We start from the raw sequence: 24,337 nt of genomic DNA, 5'->3' as shown, positions 1-24,337 counted from the left end.
AAACCTGATTGTAGTACTCTTAGCAACGCCAAGAGTCATAGTGCCTCTCACACTGAACGGGCTTAAGTGTGAGAACCCATTCTGTCATGTGTGTATAAAAAGAAAAAAAAAAAAAATCCCATGACAGTTCCTTTAGTGACATTGATGGCATGACATCTCTTCACAGGAATGACTTACTGGCATCAAAGGATCATCGCAGGATCATGTCTCTTCATTTGGGTTGCTGTCTATCAAGGGCAGAGTGCACATACTCAGAGGAATGGAAGAAAAAGGAGAGGAGAGACAAAGTCCTTAACGTCTTTGCGGCTGTTAGAGGAGATTTATATTGAAGCCGGAGAAGATGGATGTTACACAGGACTCAAAGACATGTTGTACATGAGAGAACAGGAGACTGACTTCAAAGGCACAAAGGATGTGCACCAATTCGGCAATCTACAACTTATGTCTGTGTTCGTATTTACGGTATCTCTCAGGATATATTCAGATATATAAAACTATTTTAGCTATATGCATAATGTGAATAAGTTGAATTTTGCCCTTGAAAAATCTCGAACCGATAAGAAAGGGACTCTTGAAGGTCTGGCTTGCAGACTTTCTTCAATAAATTCTAAGTTTCCTCAAAGGGAATTTGTTTTTACTGCAGCTTCCAAAATAAAAACTGAAGTGGCATTGGTTTTAAAAAAAAAGAAGCTAAAATATAATAATTCTTTTTATTTACATGTCTAAAGTTTCGAAACACCCAAATATAAAGTCTAAAGAAAGAGAGTGCAAAGCAACTGAGCTCACAACCAAAAGTTGTACTAAAGTGATTAATCAGTGAATGACAATGACAACAAGTGGCAGGAAAGTCTGATCCACCCATTGACAACATAAAAATATTTGGAGGTGTAACAGACAACCTAACAAAGTTCAAAATGTGGTGGCAGGAGTGATGTACTTTTAATTTAATAAGATGTACTTTTAAAAAGACATAATTTTTATTTTTCAGATTCCCTTCACTGAAACCCTGTCAAACCCAAAACTAGTCATTCTCCTTACAGATTGTTGTAGGTGAATGTAAATATTTTTCCTTCCACCAAGAAATGTTTTTGGTAGGATAGGAGGATTAAATTGTCAAAATGATTTACACCCTTCTCGACAATCAATGGGAAAAAAGTTGTTTTTTTTTACTTTACAATGATTTAACCAGTAATTCTAACATTTTTTGTAACAGTTGACCATCAATTTGCAGGTTTCTGCTGGCATGAGCTCCAAATCTTTGAAGTGGGGAGGACTGCTGCGAACACCCTAATCTTTAAACAGATTTGAATAATTGACTAGGCCAACCTAAAATGTTAATATCACTTCTAGTCAAACCCCTCCACCCCCACCATGTTGTTAAAATTATTTTAACAACATTATTTCATTTTAACCTTAAATCTGCCAGGATAATTTTGGTCTTCACCGCAGCTGCCAGCATTTTATTTTGAGCACACCATCTGTCACATCATTCAAAATCTGAGTCAGTTTCCAGGTTTTATTATTTTTTTTGCAAAGTAACATGTTTGGGCCTAATAAATCAGTTGGAGCAGAAAAGTAAAAGCACACAGGAGGAATGTTTGAAGATAGGAAATAATTTATCTAAGCTGTCAGAAGAGACTGGCAACATACACACACACAAAAATAAAGCTCAAGTAAAATATGATTTCTTACCTAAGAAACACTTTGCTCACAAACACATGAAACTGCCCCAAATGTCTGTGACATAATCTATCGTCTTTTGTCAACCTTGTGTTGTTACTTCCTGCGGTTGTAAGTAAATTTGTTAGTGGTTATAATTAGATAAGTTAAATCAAATGGAGAAGTTACTAAATCAAGGCTGATCTTGTTGCTTTGCTGACTTTGTGCTGACGATTCAAAAAGGAGTGGCTAACTTGTGCAGACCTTGCTGTCTGATAAACGCATCCCCGATTCCATTTTTCACAAAAAGCCTGATTAAAGACTTCAGATACGTCACAATTAAATATTAAAACATTCAGGGATTAATCTTATCCAGCTCAGTACAACATGTGATTTACAAGATTAATGCAACTTCTTGAAACCTTTGTAATATTTTATTTTGCCTCGAAGGACTGAAAACATAGACATGCTATCACATTTTTGCTTGGGTAAGGAAAGGCATGTTTCCTTCTCCAGGCTTGTAAAACCTTCACAAGTTAGAAGCAAATAAAGGTTATTTATGGTGGCCATTTGTGAAAAGTGACATTTTTACCTTGCCAATCCATTACAAATATGATTTAGCCAGGCAAGATGTGTTTGAATTGTGTATAAATTGCCAAAGGAACATGAAACGGCGTTTTATTGGCACATAGTACGAAAACTTGGACGCACATTGTAGACAACGCTTGACATGCTGTCAATCTCATGCGAGTGGGAAATGATATGGTGCGTGCTGGTTTTTTTCCATCGCCTTTATGTGCAGGGGAGAGTGAAGGTATGAAGAATAACTCAAATTAGCCTGAGTGCTCTCACTTCAAAACTGATTAAACCAGCATGGTGTCATGAAAGATCTTGAAGCAGCGCAACAGAAAAAAAAAACAACAAAAAAAACACCCTTTACATGTGACAGACTGCAGTGTAGTACTCCAGACTTTTTGAAGGTCTCGCATTTGGTCTCGGTCTTGTCTCAGTCTCAGGTGCTGAGGACTCGGGATTTTATTTCAAGACCAGTCAAGACCGCAACTGTGGAAATATCACTAAACTTACAGCATACCGTATAGTTTATTTGTTAACATTTTTGTTTTCACTGGATGCAAAACGCACCAATTAAAATCCAAGCAATAACGTGACTTACCTCCCCCCACCCCCTCCCTACATTTCACTCGCACGTGACACCTTTAGAGGGAACTGTACCAAGAGTATTTGCTACTTGGCTTTTTCATACCTTTAACATCATCCAAAACCTAAATTTGTTAACTTGTCTTTTAGCTCCCTAAGGGCACAATCAAAGTTCCTTTCTTAGACCTGACCCTCTCCCTCTAGCAGCACAGAGTGCTTTGAAGAACCCCTTAAACTAATCTCACCTTTTCACTCCTTTGGCCAAACTGTTGCTGAGGAATGAAACATCTTTGCAGTTACACACGTAGCTTGACATAAACCCAGGCTTTTTAAGTTTTATACATACTACAACTCCCTGAATCCCAAGAGTTTTATCTGTCAATCAACCCTGATATTTGGATTAATACCAGGGAGCAATTTAGCTGTGAGAGCTGGACAGATTAGATCGTGTTCACAATCTTTTTTCAGAGTCCATGAGCAAAACACTATTGATTTCTCCACTGCAGGTGGATTAAGAAACACATTTGCCTTTCTCTGGAGAGCAGTCTAGGGATTGCTTCGGTGTAAATATGAAATACCCATGTATGTGTGTTTATATATATAAATATATAGCCATACATACATGAGTGTGTGCATGAGGACAGACAGATTGAGCGAAAGATTGCTGGATAGAGGTCTGACATTTGGCAGTGAATTTCTTTTAATTTTTTTTGTGACATTTCAGACGTCAAAACAAACAAGGTCCAATCTGTCAGGAGCAACACTACAGCCTACTGAAGTGTCCGACTAGAAGAAACCAAGAAAAACAAATATACAGTTTAAAAAGTAATACTTGTGTCTACTCTGCTTAAGTAATGGATGATATTTGCTATGTCTCTGCTTCTTGAGTCCTTGTATTATTAGTAATTGAATGCCTAAAAGAAAAAAACGACACTAAGAGTGGCTAAACAAGTGCTGATGGTAGTAGTCACTTAAATTATTATCATTTCTATTTATAGTTATTAGTCTGACAACTTTAACATGACCAATATTCCCAGACACATTTGAAATTACTGAAACTTTCTGAATACAAAGATAGCATTACACAATTTTTTCCCTGCCTGACCTAATGCAGGTATTAAATAAAATCAACGTTTTTTTCTATTTACTTATTATGATTTATGTTATGTTATGAATTGATGTTTTCTCTCATCAAAACATACCTGGAGTGTGTTTTATTCTTACTTGCATGCTTGAGGAATTCTTTACTAAAACAACTGAAGGTAATATAATTAACTTATTGTGCTTTAAAGTGGCTATATATATCTGGAAAAAGCATAGTATTGCCACCTTTAAATGAGGTAAAAGAAAAACTAAGTGATTGTTCAACCGTAGCATATGAATTTCTTATCAATATTTATAAAGAAGCCATGTGTCCTAAATAACAAGTAAGAAACCATTAATCAATAGGTTTTTGACATAAATGTCAAAAACAGGTTAATGTTCTAATATAGCACATAAAAGGGTTCATTTTTACAAACCGTCATCTTAGAAAATATTTTTATCTAGAACTTTTTCTGAAAAGTCTCGGAAATATTGTTTTAATTTTTAAAAACATGGTTTAAGTCCACATAACAGTGAAGGTGAAAGCTATTTCGGCAATTTCAAAGTGACAATAAATGGAACGCAGTCAAATGCATTTTAGATCAGCAGCGAATATGATTACACTGGTGTTGTTGCAGGCATTGCTGTTTGTTTGGTGCACATTAAAATTTGCTCTCAGTAAGACATTGTAGCACATCTAAATAACTGGTAAATCCTCAATGTTATGCGATAAACTGCCTCAAACCGGTGTTTGATTGGAATGAAAATGATTCTCTGGCATTCTTAGTTCAACCAATATATTTAAGGAAATAAGGCTTACACTAGTTGGCTTTTCAAATAGAAGGATTCAATAAAGTCAGACAAATTGGTTTTGCCTTTGTTGCAAACAAAGTAAAGTCAAGTGACTCTTATAGCATTGCTAAGAGAGCTTTCACATGGCTTTGATGGGTTTGTTTCTGTTTTTTCATCATAAGTAGCACCAATTTAGAACATTTTTGGAATGCAATTTCACCTGTTAATGATGTATGCAGAGCATGTGCTTCATCAAATGCCTGAATACTGAATAAACAGATAATGAATGAACAATGCCTTGTGACAGACTGGCGACCTGTCCAGGGTGTACCCCGCCTCTCGCCCGGAACGCAGCTGGAGATAGGCACCGGCAACCCTCCCGACCCCATTAGGGACAACGGGTGAACAGAAAATGGATGGATGGATGGATGAATGAACAAATCTTTTTTTTCAGTAATCATTGAAGTTCAGCTATATGGAGCTCAGTTTTTTAAAATTACTTTAAAGACTAGACGGAGGATGTTTGTTCAGTGTATTACTTACATTGTAAACGATACACTTTAATGTGGCGAGTCCTTTTGTTTTCCGTTGTGAGTAGCATGCTGACATAGTGCAAACAGTCATGAGGTGACCAAATGAGGATGCACAGAATGTGGTGTGTTTGGACATGAAAGCCAAGGAGGGCTTGGAGTTCTGCAGAAAACAGCTGCAATTTATCATTCTTCTGCTAATTCTTAATTCTGTTATTTCTTTTAATATACATTTTAGTTTTAATCTTTGTGGGAATCTACGTGGTTCAATTGCCAGTCAGTTTGCTGAATTTCCTCACTGAGGGCCAAGGAAGGTATTTTTATTCTTTTCTAATGTTCATCCACTGGATAACTGGGATGGTCAATTTACAGCTACAAGAGCCTGCTACGTTATTTTAAAATTTTGACTGTCCGCATATCAGTGCACAATCTGCACTGGCAGCAACATCCTTATGTCAAGAGGAAGTCACTTGACATCCTAATGTGAAGTGACGGTTTTGCTATGAAATGCATATCCTGATGTTGTGCTGACTATCGGAGTCAGAAAATATTAAGCCGCAACGAACAGCAAGGAGAGACAACCTGTTGGCGAACGTAGGGATTGGTTACTGTGGAGAACAAATGTTGCTACTGAACACACTGTGCTGACAGAGGCATCCCTACTTCCTTTAAGAGACTCCCAATGCTGCCTGGGTGTCAGGGGATGTGGGATGTTCTGCTCTCCTTCATGGTGCTGTTTGGTCTCCCAACATCCAGCAGAAGACTGTGCTTCACTGATATCCTCTGGAGAGGAGGAATAGTTGATGTAAATAAAACTTCCATGCATAGGTTAGAACATTTTTACTGAGCTTGAGTGATGTCTTCATACATCGTTTCAGGTCTTGCGTTAAAATTAGGGTACAATGACACAAGGCCATTCTGCTGGAGCGAAGCCCATTATTCATACAACCTAAATTATTTTGCTATTAGATTATACAAGCGTGTAACTCACCAGCTTCTCTATTGGGTACACTTTGTTACTGTTGGGTTGGAGCTCATTTTGCCTTCAGAATTGCTTTAATTCTTTGTGGCAAAAATTCTACATCATGCCAGAAATATTCCTCATGGACCTTTGCTTGTATTGTTGTGATATAATCATTCAGTAGCTACAGGTTTAATTTGGTGGTATAATCATGACATGAATCTTCCATGATACGAATCTGGTTTCAGATCTGGTGATTGCAGAGGCCAATGAAAACCACTGAATGCATTGTCATGTTCAATAAACCTGTTTAAGATGATCTGAGCTTTGAAATGTAGAGCACTGTGGTCGTTAAGGAATGTGCATCATGTTCACTGATACTTTACAACTTTAAGGGGCCCAAAGCGCACCAAGAAATAAATAACACTATTATATCTCCACCACCTGGCAGAGTCTTTGGTACAAATTCTGACCTCGCTGTCCGTACGTTAAACTGGGACTCAATGAATTAGGCCCCATTTTCATTTTTAGCTCAGGCAACTAACTGCAGGGAGATGGTCGCGCCTGAAAATCCTAGCTGATTAATAATTTCTCAGAACAATCCGTCTGGCACCAAAAATCGTTTTTCTCATTTGTTATTATCTGTGCTTGGTTAGCACCTCAGCAAGTCATGTTCCCTACATCTAGCTTGCCTAAATACACAGAGTCGCTGCCAATTACATTTTTCAAGCCATCCTTCGCCATCTGATCTTGTATGTTTTACCTCTCCGCTTTTCCTTTTCTTTCCACTTAAACTGCCTACAGGCGGTATTTGTGTGCACAGAAATTACATTCATACTTTTTAAATCTATTGTAATGGTGGCACTAGATCTATGCTCACAGGGAAGTTTTTTGACAGTATAAGAACAATGGGTTATAAGTGCAAGTTATGTAAAATGACACAGTTAGGGTGGATAAGTGGGTTAGATTTTTTTATTTTTCCTACTTATAACTAGCAATAGAAATGTACTTTTGCTATAAAACATTCCTCTTTTATGGGAGCTACTGACAGCAAAGATACGTTGTAGTCTGCCAGGATCTTCCTGCCTCTCTAACTGTCTTATTACCTGTTCCCACCCCAGAGGAAAAGACCCTTTCTACCTGTGATCCTCCAAGCCCTGACACTATCTGCGCACAGTTTCTGCTGATACCATGCAAAATGACAGCCCAGGGTCCTCTGTTCTGCCTCAAGATAACATAGCAAAGGGCTCCGTAAAGCAGAAAATACCAAATCAAATTCAGCTTCCACCACCGCCAGTGACAGCGTCTCCGTCTTAGTTCGCTTGAAATTTGCTCCAGCAGAATTACCGGGAGCTGTTTTTCTCCGGTCGTGCTGAAAGTTGGTTAGTGTTGAGCCGATAAAAAAAGTGCCAAAACATGCATACGTGTAGATAAAAAGGATGGTATAGAAGTTGACTGTGTTTTTTTTTTTAAAGACCCTAAATGTGATTCTTTGATCCCATTCAGAATTCTAATTAATAAAGGAACATATTCTGGAAGACAATGACAGATCAAGTCTCTCAGCAGAATCAAAACATTAGAAATGGGTTTTATGTATTCATTTGTCAAAGTGGTTGCTGAAAGCAGTGGACGTTCTTGCTGTGGCTCACCAGTGGTTGCAACCACACAAATGACTAATTATTATTACCCATATTATTCATTTGGGTAATAATGATCTGGTCTTAATCTACACATGGAATCATACTGATGTCCTTCCACCTTTCATTCTCATGGGGCCAAAAAAGTCTACCTATGACTTTATTGATTCATATTGTTGACAATGTATTTACATATATATTTTTTGCATACTAAAATGGTTGGAGCAATGCAAAGATTACCATCAGTCTCATGTGACTGGTTGAGATGACAGGATGTGGTAGGGGAGCCAAAACCAGAAGCTAAGCCATTATTATCAAAGTTGCATCAGCTAGATACTGCAGAGTGGCCTGGTCAGTTTTTTACCGATGTACAAACAGCTTGATTGCTATTGTGCATAGGATGGATGCAAAAGCAAGTTCATTTATTAACACTAACAGCCTTTGATATTTTTTGTTTTGCCAGCAAAATTTTCAAATCACAGCAAAATGTAAAAAAAAAAAAAAGAAAAAGTGTTCCTGCTGTCTTTGCAATAGCATGTCAAACACATGTTTTGGTTGGGAGGCATCAGCAAGATGATCAGCAGAACATTGGGAGAGGAATTGTGTGTAAAACTGATTATAATTTCCATTCTTGGATTATGGTCAGTCTCTCCATTGTCTGCTCTGTTGGTGGCAGAGAAAAATGTATTCCTGACTAACTCCAGCTATGTCCAATTGTTCATTCCGGTTCAAGCTTTCAAGGCACTTAAGAAACCACTCAGCATGACTTATTTGATGCATCTGAAAAATCTACTACTTGCTGTGTGCTTTACAATCTTCATGGCTCTTATTTGATGTCTCTCCTTTTAAAATTAGAAATTATTTGATTGAAATAATGTTGTTTTACCCTCATTACGTGTTGTGTGATGACCGAAGACGATGCAACGCGGCATTATCTGTTTCCCCACATAACATGACAGGTTGAATAAGCAGAGAGCAATGCATTTAGAGAGCTCAATGAAAAATTCACATGCTTCCACTTTTGTAAATTATTCGTCGGTTCTTATAATCACCACTGCCTTCATGTACTTGCGGTGAATATGAATTGTTGCTGTTGAAGTCACGCTTTCTGAATTCAGCTACAAGCTACAGAGACTGCTGAAGCGGCATGTTAGCCTTGGTTGTGAAAAACAAATCAATGAATGATTGACTAACCCTCATTATGTCAATACATGTGACTAATTGAGATACCCGACACCAGGGGTCTTAGTGCTCAAGAGCTGGTGTCCGGCAACTTTTAGATGTGTCCCCGGTTCAACACACCTGAATCAAATGGTTGAATTACCTCCTCAGTATTCCAGGGACCTGCTAATGACCTCATTATTTGACTCTGGTGTGTTGAAGCAGAGACGAAAGGCTGCAGGACACCGGCCACCCAGAACTGGAGTTGAAGACTCCTGTCTTATACCTTGTGAATATACAGTAATGGGTCTTTACTTTGTATTTGAATGTTACCATTCCCAACCAACCAGCCAAGATTTCGGTCTAGCCCTTTTTGTTCTGCTTTGCTTTGTAAATTCCACAGCTAGTTTACATACTCCTACATAAGAAGCAGATTAGCTCTAGTCTGACATCAATCCAAGATTAGAAAAAAAAAAGAAAAACAAATTGTGATTTTAAATTAACCACTTGTACCTTCATGTATCTCTGTATTGACTTTGTCCAGGTGAGGACCTCTTATCTAGTGAAATAAAATACATAAAAAATATTCTTGCTTCTGAGTCCATGCAGGGCTGAATACAATACCAAGGATATGGAAAATAAATGATTGACAGAAAAAGATGGTTTAGTTTGTAAATGCAATACTTCAAACTCAACTATCCCACCTCTGTGCTGCAGAACACTCCCTGAATATTGCTGCATCAGCAGAAAAAAAGCAAAAATCATATCCCTCACACTCTCAGGCGTTGCCTTGTTTCTAACCAGGCTTAAGTGGAAAAACAGAATCCTGAATGCAATAACGTTTACACAAGAAACAGGGTAAAAGAGTCAGATTTTCAACTTAAGAAGTGGGTCAAGCTAATAAACATAAAGGCAAACAAGTACAGATTTGCAAAGAACAATTCATAAACTGGATAACTAAGCAGGTAATTGCCGAGTTTCTTCAGTTTATATTTGTAATAAAATATAACAAAAAATACAACTTTCATAATGTCTAAAAATGTTTTTACTTACTATTGAATTCAGAGTAACATTAACATTTCAATAAAAATACTTCCTGTTTGTATTTCCTTTATGACCTGATATTTGGTCAAACTGTGTGACGTAGAACAAAGCTAGCTCATGCTAACTACTTAAATAAGAAGGCTAAAAGTCACATAAAAAAAGCAACGCTCTTTTGTAGTGAAAGGTCACCAGCACAGTTCACTGACATTACTTATATTATAAAGAATGAATTTTTGATTTCTTATTTGATCCTGTGGGAAATGTTTAGTAAATGCTGATCGGGTCATTAATCGGGTCAAAATTGAGTGCTTTGAAGAATGATGAAAGATTTGTTCAGCAAGCTGCTGCTCAACTTTAGAGCAGTGCAGACATGTTCTCTAGAGTGATGAATCATCTCTCTCTCTCTCTGAAAATCTAATGGACATGTCTGGGTTTAGCTACCAGGAGAGCAGCTCTTTCCTGACTGCACTGTGACAAGCATAAGGTTTGGTTCTGAGGGGATTAGTTCCTTGTTTCCAGTGAGAGGAATCCTTTATAATTCAGCACACCGAGACATCTTGGCCAAATTTAGGCTTCTATTTTGGTGTATGAATGAGTTTGGTGTGGAAATATTTGTCTAGCTTGGACATAGTCTTGACATGAACCCCAAAAAACACTTTTGGGATAAATTAGAGCGGAGTCCGTGACCTAGCTCAGCCTATTTGTCCAACATCAGCGTCTGACTCCACATATGTGCCTTTAGAAGAGCAGCTAAGGACGAGCTTTAAAGATATAGTTCAAGTAATTCAAGAAATCAATATTTTTCTCTTCTTTGAAAATATGGCCGTTACAAACAAAAGCATATATTTTCCATTTTCCCATGCTGTAGAAAGCAAGTACAGATACAGAAAATCCATACAAAAAAATGTATTTTGTTTATTCTGGGTCACCATGACCACGCTACCAATCTTGTCTATTTTACTTCACTTCATTCCATGTAGTTCTCCGACTCTGCAGTAAATGTTCGGATTTAATAAGTGGCCTTCAAGCTTTTCATGGATTCCCCTCCCCCCCACTTTTGTTTTTATATCTGGTTTTACCGACGACAAATAATTGAACACATATGAAAAGCTGCTTGGAACAGAGTGACTCAGTCAAATGAGGATTGTAGGCACGCTCTTAACTGAATATGTGCTATCTGGATGTCAAAACACACAAAGGCACCAACAAAACAATAATCACATGACAAAGCCAAAAGTATATACACAGATAGAAACAAACAGTAATTTCTTTCAACTCGTACAGCAACAGATTCCTCAGGCTGCTCGGTATTTCTGGGGCATACCTCTCAACACTTAAATTAGTAAAATGTTAACTCCTGTTGGAATGCTCCGCAGTAGGAATACTCTGCCAGTTAAAATTTCACACATCAAAGAAACACGCATATGCGCGCAGAAATAACAGATTTAGCAAACACTTGACTTGTGGAAAGTTGCCTTCTTGCAGGGATGCTGCTCTGTATTCAGTGACTGGCTATAGTTTGGATATAACTCATTCCTGAGAGCAAAGGCCTGACACCCCACTGTGTCTCCCATTGGTTTACTTTTGTTTTTGTTTTTCTTGTGCTGTAAAATTGAATTCCCCGGCTTGCTCACTTGGGAGCAATCTGCCTGAATTTACTGCAGCTATAATACCATTTTCCTCGGAAAGGTGACCCCCACTCCAGGTGTGGAAGATCCATCATAGATTCTCTGTCACCTCCATTTCTGCTGATAACGATGACATTCCATTGCAGTGTACCGTCATGCTTGTTGATAACTTTGTGCCGAAAACAATCTGAGGGTTTGGCACTTAAGTAAGTGTATCGGGGTGAATTGGAGCATGTTTAAAATGTCAAAAATGATACCTGCGTTAGAAAATGCACACTTTAAAACACAAAGAAGTCATAGAAAGAGCTGTATAAACGTACATCTACTGCCTTCTGCATCAGAGACTCAGGCATTCATTTCCCCAGGGACATTCTGAGGCCAAACGAGATTTAAATTTCTTCAAGTGTGCTTTGACTGGAACTTTCCTCTCAATCAGGCTCCTCCTCTGTGAACATGCTCCTAAATTTACACCTAAAGTAGGCCTGTGAAAATGCATTGCAACAATCTATATTAACTCATGCTTTTAATAGCAATAGTCTTAAAAGTTGCAGTTTTGTTTTTAAATGAAAGCAATCAGATCTGGTTCAGAATTTTTACGTTTTCTGGTTTTGTAATAATAGTCAATATTATCATGCCATTAAAATCTCATACAGTCAAATGTCTAAAATGTATTGGCCACCACATGCTGGAAAGCATACATCGACCGTCAGGGTCAAGTTTTTATTTAATTTGCAAGACAATCACAAATACCAAGTTGCTTTATGTGCAAAAGGCTAGAACACGAGTTTTAAAAAACAAAAAACAAGTTCAGTAAAAAGGGTTCTGAACAGATGAAGCAAAAGTTAAACCTCAATCAGAAAATGTCCGAGAAGAACTTTCCCATATGATCCAAAACATACGATGCGATCTAAAACAAATCAAAACAATGAGATTGCATGGACAGACATGGCTTCCAGTGGCACTGGATTTCTGGCCTCATACTGATCATAAGATTATATGGATGTATTCCATACATAGAGATTTACAGTTATCTCCAGTTCAGGCAGATATAGCTGAACAGTCTTTGGATGGCAATATGATGCCAAGACAGAGCAAAGTTGCTGAATGGAAAGTGACAAATTATTTGGCAATGGCTAAATCAAAACATTTAATAAGCTAAATTGTACTTTATTAAAATAAATCTGGATGTGGATATAGCAAAGTGCAAAAATGATTGAAAACAGGTGCAGTAAAAGTCTGGAAAATCGTGTGTGTGGGGGGGGAGTGGCTTTAGTACAACAAAAAAAACCTCTTTACTTCTCCTTCAACGAACTTCTGAAACATGAAAGTATTTCGTCATGCCAAACGTAAAGCCTCCAGGTTTTGGCTTTGCACCTGGTTTTACAAACTTCATTTCACATTTTGTCACAACCATAAAATTATTATTCTTTTAAATTTTGTGAGAGGCCAACACTTAGAGGTACGTAATTGTGAACTGGAAGGAAAATGATGCATGATGTGAAGTGTGGCATACCCCTCCTCTAAACCTTTTAGGGCACATTTTTACAAACCCAAAAAGAGAAAGAACCCAAAAATGCAGGCAGGCACAGAATATGTTTAACAAGGTTTATTCTCAATATGCAAGTGGTGGGAGTCGGAAAATCTCTGTAGAGAAAGAGTACAGTTTAGGAGCTGTAGAGAAGTCAGAATTTGCAAACATTAAACAAAAAAAGCCACTAACCTTTTTCTGGACCAGTGTACAGGCTTTGATCTGAGATGGATGTCCCTACATGCTTTTTATCCTTTGTGAGCTTCCAAAAGAAGGTGACCGTCTCTGTATCCAAACACTTCCTTTCCTGCCTGGAAGCTGTGTTGTTGCTTACACCTCTCTTGAGAGGAACTAGGAAGCAGAGGGCATACAAGATGATGTCACAACAGGTAATGGAAAAAAATAAAAAACAGAGAAAAAGTATAGAGCAGGTTTGGTTCGGCACACAGAAGTCAGAAGACACAGCAGTAACAAATTCAGGATCCAGAGGGATAGCAGTGAGATGGACAAGAGTCACGGACAAAGACGGAGGGATAAGACTGTTTATCCTAGGGATTGGTAAGGCTTGGTGGTCAGGACACAGAAACAGAGTCAATGCCCAGAGATCAGATGCTTGGCAGGAGTCAGATGAAGGCAAGGCAGAAGAATCCAGGGTACAAAGTTCTAATGAGGAGGTCAGACAAGGGCATGGAAGAAACACTGGACATCTACGGGGGAGAGTTTTCAACAATCAGGCACCGACAAGGAGGCAGGAGAGCGCTTAAATAGAACAGATCCTATGTAGGTGAAATCATGCTGATTGCAGCAGTGAAGGTGTGTGTGACCAGGAAGGAGAAAAGGGTGATATGTATGAATCAATGGAGATTTTTAAGTTTTAGCACAAATTTGGAGCATATAAGTTAAACATGTGCAGTGATAGCAGAATTTGTAGCTAAAATTTGTGGGCTATCAGAAGCTAAAGTTTTGGCTTGAAAAAGGAAAGGTAAATAACAGACATAATTCATATTTAATGCTGGTACCATATGTTAAAGTGCCTTGAAAAACTAAATAAACAAAAACAATACTCCCCATATTTACAATCTGCAGACAAGTTTGGTTAATTTATGTTAAAGTGCACTTAGGATGTTCAGCTGGTTTAGCCGATTGCAATACAAATCCAAAAGGAACAGAACCCAAAAAATGGAAAACATTTGTAGAGGCACTAGTTTGAAGGACGGTTCACATCATACACAGAAGTACCATTTTTGATTCACATCTCCAAAAGAACAGGAGCAGAACAGTTACAGTCCAAAGATTTTATGTCCATATAACAACAATAATCCAGGAAAATAATTGTAGTTCATAAACTGAGTGTCCATATAAAAACAATCCAGGTAAATAGCAATACTGCATAAACTGAATAATAAATCAAAGATTAGGAGAATACAAGTTAATATCTGAATAAAAGTATACACTTAAAGATATAAGAAATATGCATTCATTTCAAATTATTTACAATCATTTAATACATTTTGCATTCAACATCTAAATAAACTAAATGCTTAACCCAAGCCAAATATTATAAATGCTAAGTTTGCGCTCTTATTAAATAGACTTGTAAGGCAATAAGGCTATTTTAAAACATCCTCCACAGCAAACAAGAACACAGAAAACAATAAATCAATGAAAACACAAAACTAGTAAATACAAAACAAATGCTAATACATTAGGTTAGCATGTAGTGTATTTCAATGCTTCTCCCATTGAAATACACTATAATGGTAGACAACAGCAAAAAGCTAGCAGCATAAACAACCTCACTCACCAATTGCATGTAATACTCCAGCAAACACAAAAAACAGCAGTAATCGACACTTCTACATTCAGCCTCATGTACTCAAGTTGAAAGTGAGTTCACTATTAAACATGAACTAAATAAGCATTTGTTTGAGATGGCCCAAACGCAGCAACTCCAGCAACTTCCCCCTCTACTGATTAGGGAAAATTCACAACAGCTTGTAAACATAACCCCTTTGCTATCACATGACCAAGGTTGTGTTCAAGTAATGGAGAGAGTGGGATAAAACGGTTTTTAGCCTGGACTAAACATTCAAGGTTGGACTTTAATGTGGACCGTTCTACTTCCTTTATATCACCTCCGATCAGCTTTTCTGTTCCAGCCCAAAATAATATCCACCCTGGATAGCACCGGATGTCAATTTAGTAAGTATATATTTAATATATTTTTTGGTATTTAAAATTTAAATGCAGTTGTAAATCTAAATATTATAAAGGGCTTGTGCACAGAAAAATTATATGAACGTGTATACTAAAATGTGTATACAATAATGCAAGCCTTGTCAGAAAAAAAAAGTTAAAATACTTTGATAAATATCTCAGATTGACCATGTCAGAGAGTATTGGCTGCACTCACAGTCTGATGATTTGAAGTCATCAGTACTACACCCTTAGGTCTGACCCCCAATAGAGACTATACTCAACATCCAACTGAGTTGAAATTGGCACTATAGGGATAAGAGTAGACCTTTCATCAGTGTACAGTTTCCACAGCTTTGATGAAGCAGGGCCTAAAGTTTTCAGGCTTGAATAGGTCTGGTAATCCATTCCTAATGGGGCCATTTTTCTCAAGATCACATTTAGTTGCACTAATCCTGACTGGAGAGGAATAGTGGCAGTGTCTTCGGTACTGACATTTCAAAGTTATGATGTGAATTGTGTGACAATGGTACAAATACAAAACCATTGTACCAAAAATTTCAAACCTAACAGATTTTTATTTTCTGGAGCTGGTGGCGAAACACATTTCCATGTTCTTTTACAAAGCCTTGGGATTCCTCTGGACTCTGACACATTCGCTGATGTGTTGAGAAGTAACAGGTAGAAGAGTATGCGGATTTTAGGAGGATGGAAAATAACAACTTAGGTTTTGACTTTCGACTGGCCTTGGTCAGATACTATAAGCAATTTAGTCGTGAAATGTGCAACTGCATGAATGTCTTCAAATCTGAATAAGCACAAGCAAACAGTGTCAAAGGCTTTGAGACTCCAGTGAATACAGTTCTCATCCACAAATGGAGAAAACATACGATAGTGATGAATCTTTCCAGAAGCTGCTGGTATACCAAAATGTATTTTTATTTTATTTTAAACTTCTTCATTTCTCATTTCTGCAAGGTATGTTTTCGAAATAATAGTAAAAAGACAAAAAATAACACAGTCAAACATGGTAGTGTGAAGGTCTTGGCCTGCTTTACTTCCCCAGGACAGAAAATATTTGCCATAATTGATTAAATTGCTCTATACCAGAACCTCTAGATGGAGAATGTCCAGCCTTCACTTTGTGACCTTAAGCTCAAAATCATTTGGACAAAGCAGCAGCACAATGATCCGGCGCACAGCACCAATCTATCTATAAATGTCTGAGTGGCATTAAGTCTGAACCTAAATCTTACTGAGACTATGTGGTATAACCTCAGACAGATTATGATTGCAATTCCTGCTTGAAATCCCACCATTGTGGCTGATTTAAAACTATTCTGCCAATAGAAGTGGTCTGAAATCCCTCAATTGCACTGTAAAAAACTGATTGCCAGTTATTGCAAACACTTAAAATACCTTCTCACCTCGGGTGAGGTTGGTTTGGATTTCTTTTTTGCTTAATGAATGAAATAATTATTTGAAAGCTGCTTTTTATTATTATTCAACATATTTTTAAATCCAGGGTAATGATAGGAAACATCTAAGTGTGATAAAAATGAAAAACAGAATAAATTTGGGTGAAATATGTTGCTCTTAGAAGAAAGTAAACACCACTGTTAGACCTATTCAGGTCTTGTTACAGAGCAACATTGTTGGAATGAGCTTTGATGAATATTTAAATAATCACCAAAGTATCTGAATTCGACTACAGCAGGATTATCATTTGTAGAAGAAGCCATTTTATCACCAATAAATGCTGGTGATGCAAACACTGCATACAAATGCTGATCTTCACATTCATTGACTTTATTTATATTTATTTTTTAGTGGATTTCATTTTGAAAAGCAGGAGTGGGGTTCTGTTTAATCTTTTATATTTCCATCTGCTAGTTGACTTTTAGATTGTCTGTTTTGTAATCTGAGATTTTCACTCAACATGCAGAGCTCTGTCTCAACAGGGCTGCACAAAGTCCTTCATACCCGTGGTGGTTTTGGTTGAAATTAAAGACATGCTTATCTCAAAAGGTCATAAAACAATAAAAACACATTTTAGATTTAGAAGTAAAAAGCACCCCTTTTCAATGTAAAACTTCTTCCATCAATCAGTCAATAAAACAATCAAAACTTTCCTACAATTACTGACCGGATTTTTGAATGTTTCCTCTGGTACTTTAATGATTTAAACTCCAAATTACTGACATAGAAAAAGGTCCACATTTATGATTCTCACTGCTGAAACTTAGCTATAATCTGCACCAGGTCAGCATTATCATAGTGATTTTAGAGCAGAAAGTCTGAAGTGCAACTCCTGGACCTTTCTGACCCTCACTAATGCGGTACCTAAGGTAACATACAGCAATGAAAATATGCAAAACCTGCAACCTGGAGGTGTGTAATGACCACCGGTGATCATATATCTCATGTAAAAGGGGCTACAGGCCACTCAGTATAAAATGGTCCAGTTCATTAATATCACAATAGCTGTAAAGCTGCCAGTGCCACTCTGTCCTTATCCCACATAAAACTGATTTGTGGTAGCTTCAATCTGCCAGCCCTCGGTCTTCTTAATGATCATGAGATCCATCACACTCATTTAATCAGAGCTGTAAGGAAAGCAAAGAAGATCTATGAGGCTATTGTTTGCTTCAATGGGTTCTTTTGTGAAGGGGCCCTCACCGTTTTTCTCCTCTCCTTAAATCTAGATTATACAGTCTAATTTGTAATTTAAAGCATGCAAAGTGTCAATTGTTTCAGGAATGTTGATGGTAGTGGTAAATGGAGATCCTTTTATCTCTCAGTAGAGGTTAGGGAAAGAGTGAATGCAATAGTCTGTGTTCTTAAAGTCAGTGCTGATGTGAAAAAGAAAAAAGTTTTCAGATCTATAATACATAATAAAACCGTTCATACCCAATTAACTTTTCCGTTTCGTCACATTACCACCAAAAACGTAAATTGTTTTACTGGATTTTTATGTGACAGGCCAACACATGGAATAGGTGATTGGAAGATTGATGGAACAACATGTGGTTTTGAAAATGTAAAGAAAAAAAAAAGAATTTAAAAAGTCATCTGAAAACCCAAATTAAGACACACATTCTTTCTCACTGCTTCTTTGTGAAAAAAGTCTAGCCTATATGGAAAGCATCAGTCATCAAGTTTCAAAATTTGCAACAGGTGTTTAACACAATGGACTTTGACTGGTTCGTTGTGAAGCTCTCTGGCAATATTTGTAATGACTGTTGTACCATTGGAAGTTAAATCTATGCTCCACTCAAGTCTTTTCCAGTCCTAACATGTATTCCTCCAGATTTGTCCTGCAGCTCCAATCAGCTCTCTAGAACCATCTCCAAAGCATGGTAGTGCCACCACAAAATGTCAGAGCAGAGGGAGATTGTGCGTTTAGGTAGGGGTTACACCTTTGCATGTTGGCCAAAAAGTATTTCCATCTCATCTGACCACAGAACCCTCCTCCACATGTAGGTAGCCATTACATGGCTTTTTGGCAAAATGCAATTGAGACTTATTGTGGCTTTCTTTTAACAATGTCATTATTTTCTTAATGAACCCCAGATTTGAACTAACTCACAGTGAATGCTCTTGAATGTTGTAAAATGAATGGCAACCAGTCCACAGCGCACCAATGTATTGTTGTTGCTTTTAATTTATGTTGGACAAACATTGCTATGTGAGTGTGTCCTCTACAAAGACAAAGAAAGACAGCTGGCAAGAACAGGACTCTGGAGTTTGATTGGTTGACGATGTGTGGAAATTCAAGTAATGAAAGGTGGTGCAAAATGACTTAGAAATTGAGTATGTGACATGTTTGCTTTATATTTTATTACTGATCATTGACGCAGTTGTGATTATGTGAAACCTAACTCTAGTTTTTTTTTTTTCTTTGCTTTTTTTGCTCTCTGGTGATTTGACCATTTGAGAAGGCAGTATCTAAAACAGGTAGAGTGCTGAATATGGCAGAGACAGATGGATGGATTGCCATTTTGGAAGCTCCTGCTTTGTGTAATGACTTGAAGAAAATAAACAGACTTTATGTGCTGTGCTGTTCAGTCAAGTCAGAGAGATGTCTCCAATTTTCCACACTACACCTCTCTGTGTAACAACCTAAGATGGGAAAAAAATGCTTCATTTGTATTCCTGTGCCTCACACATGTTGTATTTTTTGATACTTTTGCAAGAAAATTGGCGGGAACGACTGAATTCATTGTCACTGTTGTCATAGATATGTCCAGCCAGTGGGCTGTGCACCTGGGTGTAGAGGGGACATTGCAGCATTGGTGGACCCAAGTCCCAAGAGAAACGTGGAGTTCATCGTGCAGTCAGCTGTGCATAATGAAGAAGCTAGTGGAGAGAGTGGGAGTGGCATGAAGAAAAATGGAAATGTCCGTAATTTCTCCATTTGCACGGCACGGAAGTCTGTCTCATGAGAACATGTGAATATTCTGTAGGAAGATTTCTTCTGTTCAGAGAAGCTGCAGTGGAAAGAAAAAAACAGGAATATCACGAGATATTTTGGCAGATATAAAACAAAATACAGATCTAAAACCAAAGGCAGATGACATCATAATATAAACTATTTTCAAACCAAAGACAGGTGGGCATGTGGTTTGTTTGCTGCCTTTATTTCTCAATAAAATATATGAAAATGTCACTTTATCTCCTGCATTTTTGTCTAATAGAAAACTGCAATTAATTTCAAAATATCAGGTTCGATTCAGTTCAGCAGAGTGTCGCCCACAGCCGACGATATGTATCATCAGCGATAAATATCTATCAAGTTGTTCATCCCCAGCTTTGCTTGAGGATGCTTGGATTTCACCGTTACCAAACAAAGAAGATAATTTATCTTATTTTTTTTTTATTCTTATTACTATTACTGTTTTTTTTCTCATGTGGACCTAGTTGTATCTTTAATAGAGCTATGATTGATTGAATTATCAGAGCGAGCCAATAATGGGAATTTTCTGAACCAGCAGATTTGAATTATAAGGAGCAATTATTGCTTCGTGAATTCATGAAGCAAAGGGCTAATCACATTAAGGTAGAGGTGAAGCTTCATCATAACCAAGGACTAAATTATTCTTGAATTCTTTCTTGACTTGAGGACAGAACAAATGTTTCTTTTTTTTAAGTTTTATCTAATTAGTTGAAAAAGAAAAACACATTACCATTTTGTTGTGCTCGATCACGCTGATGTGAAATCGTAATGTTTTATTAAACTGACATTAAAAAAATATTCTGTACATGCTGTACATTGATAATGGACTGCATGCATATCTATGCTGATCAGAATGCAAAAATCTGATTGACTCTTAAATTAAAAAGATGCTAAGGTTTGCTGTTTCCTTACTTCATTTTTAAAGCAGCTATTTGGATTTGGTTGTGTCACTGAAAATTTTTTTAATTCCTATGTTTATCACATTTGTAATCTCTCCTAATATTTCTGCATGCAGCATTTGTGACACTGAACAGTTACGAAATATGGCAGGAATTTGCAATAAATTTGTTGATATTTTTGCAGGCAATTTTTGGTGAAGAAATATCAACTCTTGAATATTACTTTTAACACCTCACATGCATATGTCTGTAATATTAAGTCAGTAGTTGACCTGTCTCATGAAGCTAACCATTGTTAAGCACCTTGAAAAACTGCAGCATTTCTGCTACACTTTGGTATGTTTTATATAGCCTAAGCCACACAGTTTGTAGGTAGGACAATAACTTCAATTAAACATTAATTTTATTAAGCCTGTATTTCTGTTTCTGTATTTGAAATGTGGGTTTAATGTTTTCTAAAATAAACATTTTGAATGTTATGTTTTCATTAGCTGAAAGTGGAAAATCTGCCATGATGCCCAAACACGGAGTCAAGTAATGCAGGAGAACAGTGAAAGGGATCATTTCAATAAACTGAGTGGACAGGAAAGCAGCATGAGAACAACAGGAGAATCTGACACCGAGACACTGAAACTGGGGGAGTGTTTACACTGGGGACTGTATTGCTGGATGCAACACAGTTGTGTGTAATAGTGGATGGAAAACACAAGTGTACAAGACAAGAAAACAGAGACTCTGAGTTAAAATAACGATTGATGTTGATATAATTAGAGCTTTTGACACATTTTGATTTCCACTGGCTTATGTGATCACTGAGCAAGTTGTAAGAAAACAAACTGAATGAGAAATTTGTTAAAAACAAAATAATTGACAATCCTGGAAAACCAGGAATATCACAAGACAAACAAAAGGGTTGAAGTTGTTTACCTGAAGGCAAAATGAGGTTACTTTTTCAGCAACACTGCCCAGTAAAAGTCTGCAACAAGGTTATGGTTACCATCCATGCTCAGCTAATCACCTTACGTAGGTGTTATGATGTCTCTGTGCAGGCATGTGCTTGATAAAATGGAGACGCAAAGGTGAGAGTGGCGAGAATATGGAAGACGAAATGAAAAAAGAAAGAAGAAAAGACTTCCCACTCCAAGTCAAACGCCTACCTTTGCTGGTTGAAACGCTTGGTCCATTGGGACAGCCCCTGCCACCATATTAGATTTTCAGGCTTATTGCCTGAGCCAAACTCTCTCGCCTCAGGTCACTTTTCCTGTCTGAGGAGACGTGGATTTCTCCCATATCCCGGAAGCCTCCCAGATATGTTGATCTAAGGCCAAAGCTTTAATATCACCCAGCTCACCTCTTAAGCTTTCATCCGAGTTAATTCAATTCAGACAACTTGAACAGCCAACGTGTCAATATTGGAGATATTAACTTTGAGAATACATTTGGGAACGTCTCATTTGAACAGTCTCAACACCCCCTGTTTGAGCCTCCCGTCTCACACCACGACTTATCTTAATCGAGGATGGCATGCTCGTCCACATCAGGACTAATTTAGTTCATACAAAACGGAGCACGATGCGGACAGACGGGTCTCTGTCACTTTTTTCCTGGGTCAGGAAATGGGCAAAGGTTGCGCAAAGGATGGAGAGATGAAGTGAGAATACAGATTAGCTGGGACTAGCATGCAAAGCAGTATGAAAGAAGAAAGCGTTACATCGCAGACAGAAATATTCATTTACATTGCTCTATTTCTGTTCTGTCATTTTGCAATTCATATGTCATTCATCAGCACACATGCATTCACAAATGTAAAATTGGTGAAGTTTGCAGAAAAATAAATAGGTTCTTCTGGTGGTCTACTGTTTTGTAGATGATAGAAAAATTGTTTCTAGAATGGTAAACAGAAACAAGCGTGGAATTAGGATCGAACAGTCTAGTCGTCGGTAATAAGCATTTGGATTCAATAAATGTGTGCCAGAGTGTGCAAGAAGGTCCATATGTTGTGCTATTTGACTCAAAAACGTAAAAAAAGCATTGGTTCTAATGATTTGACTGTGAAATAACAATCATTTTAAAACACACACAAAAAGTCATTTGGAACCACATCTCTAAAAAAAGAAAAAAAACAAAGCCATTACCATATAAGGGTAATAGAACAGCCTATGATTGTGAAAAATATTTTGCTAGCACAAAAGACAAATCAATTGGGAATATAACAGAGATGTTTTGCTGGTTACTGGCAACACAGAATTGAGTGAACACTTTTATTTTCCCAAAACATGCTCCATGCAAAAAGTTTGACATTTGTAAAAGTAAAAAAAAAAAAAACGACGGTCACGAGGGCAAATTTCTAGATAACCACCAAAAATTTTGTTATTTTTCTGTTTGAAACACTTTTTGCTTCTGGGTGATAAAACAACAGCCTAAAACTGAAAGACAGCAAAAATAGACGGTTTTCGAATAGATGGTTTGAGCAGAGTCATCAACCAGATGGTTCAGGAAACCACGAGCGTCTTTTTAAAAAATGCACAATTTTCCCTCAGCTTGTAAATTATGCGTCAGGAGAAAGCTGTTGCTTTTTCAGGGAGCCTGTTTTTAAGATGATTAAGGAGTGACAGACATTCACCACTGAGGTGAATTAGAACTAGAATTTAAAAATAACATTTGTGAAACTTGTGATGGAAGTTTAAACCATAAAGAAAATGAAAGAGACATATTTTGGCTGGTCACAGCAGAGATTTCGAAAAAGAAAGGCTTGGGTATTTTATGCTTAAGAATACACTTAAGGATTTGTTAGCTTGATTTTCCTTTTCTACTGCCAACCCACTTAGTTGTTGACTTGCTTGCTTGTCCTTTTGAGCAGTAAAGAAGTGCAAAGCTGAAATTAGTCAGTATAAAACATATATTTAAACAACGCTTCTGATTTTTAGTTACATGGTATTTTTCTCTGTTTAAATTCCTTTCTTCACACTAAAAAAAAAAATAAAAAGAAGAGAAAATAACTAAAATCAACTCCTGTGTCTCTTAGCTAATCTAGGTTTAGCTTGGGTGAAAGTGAGGCATTTTTATTCTGGTTGGAATAAATAATCTACACCAGGTCTTCTGGGCTTATTCCCAGCCAGACATGCCCAGAATACCCCTGGAGGGAGGCTTCAGGGAGACATAATAATCAGATACCCTCACCTCCGCTGCTGTTGCAAGAAGATATTAGGAGCTTAGAGAGGGTAGCCGAAAATCTTTGTTCCCAAGCCTATTCTCGCAAAGAAAAAAAAAAAAAAAAAAAACTTATTTCAATGTCTCGTATCTGCAGTTTCATCATTTCGGTCACGAATCAGAGCTGTGTGAGTAAAAAAAGCGGGGTATGGGCGTAGATATCGGCTGGTAAATCCTGAGCTTCAACTTCAGGCCCAAGCAAGGTCTGAATGTGGAAACAGGCAAGAATCTAAACAGAATAAAGCAGTGGTTCTCAAAGTGTGGGGCGCGCCCCCCACGGGGGCACAGGGCTATTTCAGGGGGGGCATGGGAAGTGGTATGGATGAATGAAATAAAAAAAGTTACACAAAAGTGTTTCACTGTAAAATAGTTTGTAGTGTGTTTTGTTGCAACCT

At 37.5% G+C, this 24,337-nt stretch overlaps 1 long non-coding RNA gene across 1 annotated transcript; it reads right to left on the bottom strand.

Annotated features, from left to right (window-relative positions):
* Window positions 1-13,245: 13,245 nt before the first annotated feature.
* Window positions 13,246-15,173, bottom strand: LOC114149171 (uncharacterized). Its single transcript, XR_003596448.1, has 3 exons — window positions 14,986-15,173; window positions 13,374-13,532; window positions 13,246-13,297 (listed from the first exon to the last, which is right to left on the bottom strand). It is a non-coding gene; the product is annotated as an uncharacterized LOC114149171 (long non-coding RNA).
* Window positions 15,174-24,337: the final 9,164 nt, after the last annotated feature.

The sequence above is a fragment of the Xiphophorus couchianus genome, chromosome 8 (assembly GCF_001444195.1).
Source record: "Xiphophorus couchianus chromosome 8, X_couchianus-1.0, whole genome shotgun sequence".
Taxonomy (NCBI): Eukaryota; Metazoa; Chordata; class Actinopteri; order Cyprinodontiformes; family Poeciliidae; genus Xiphophorus; species Xiphophorus couchianus.
Note: the sequence above shows the minus strand (reverse complement) of the source record. Positions and strands in the feature narration are given on the sequence as shown.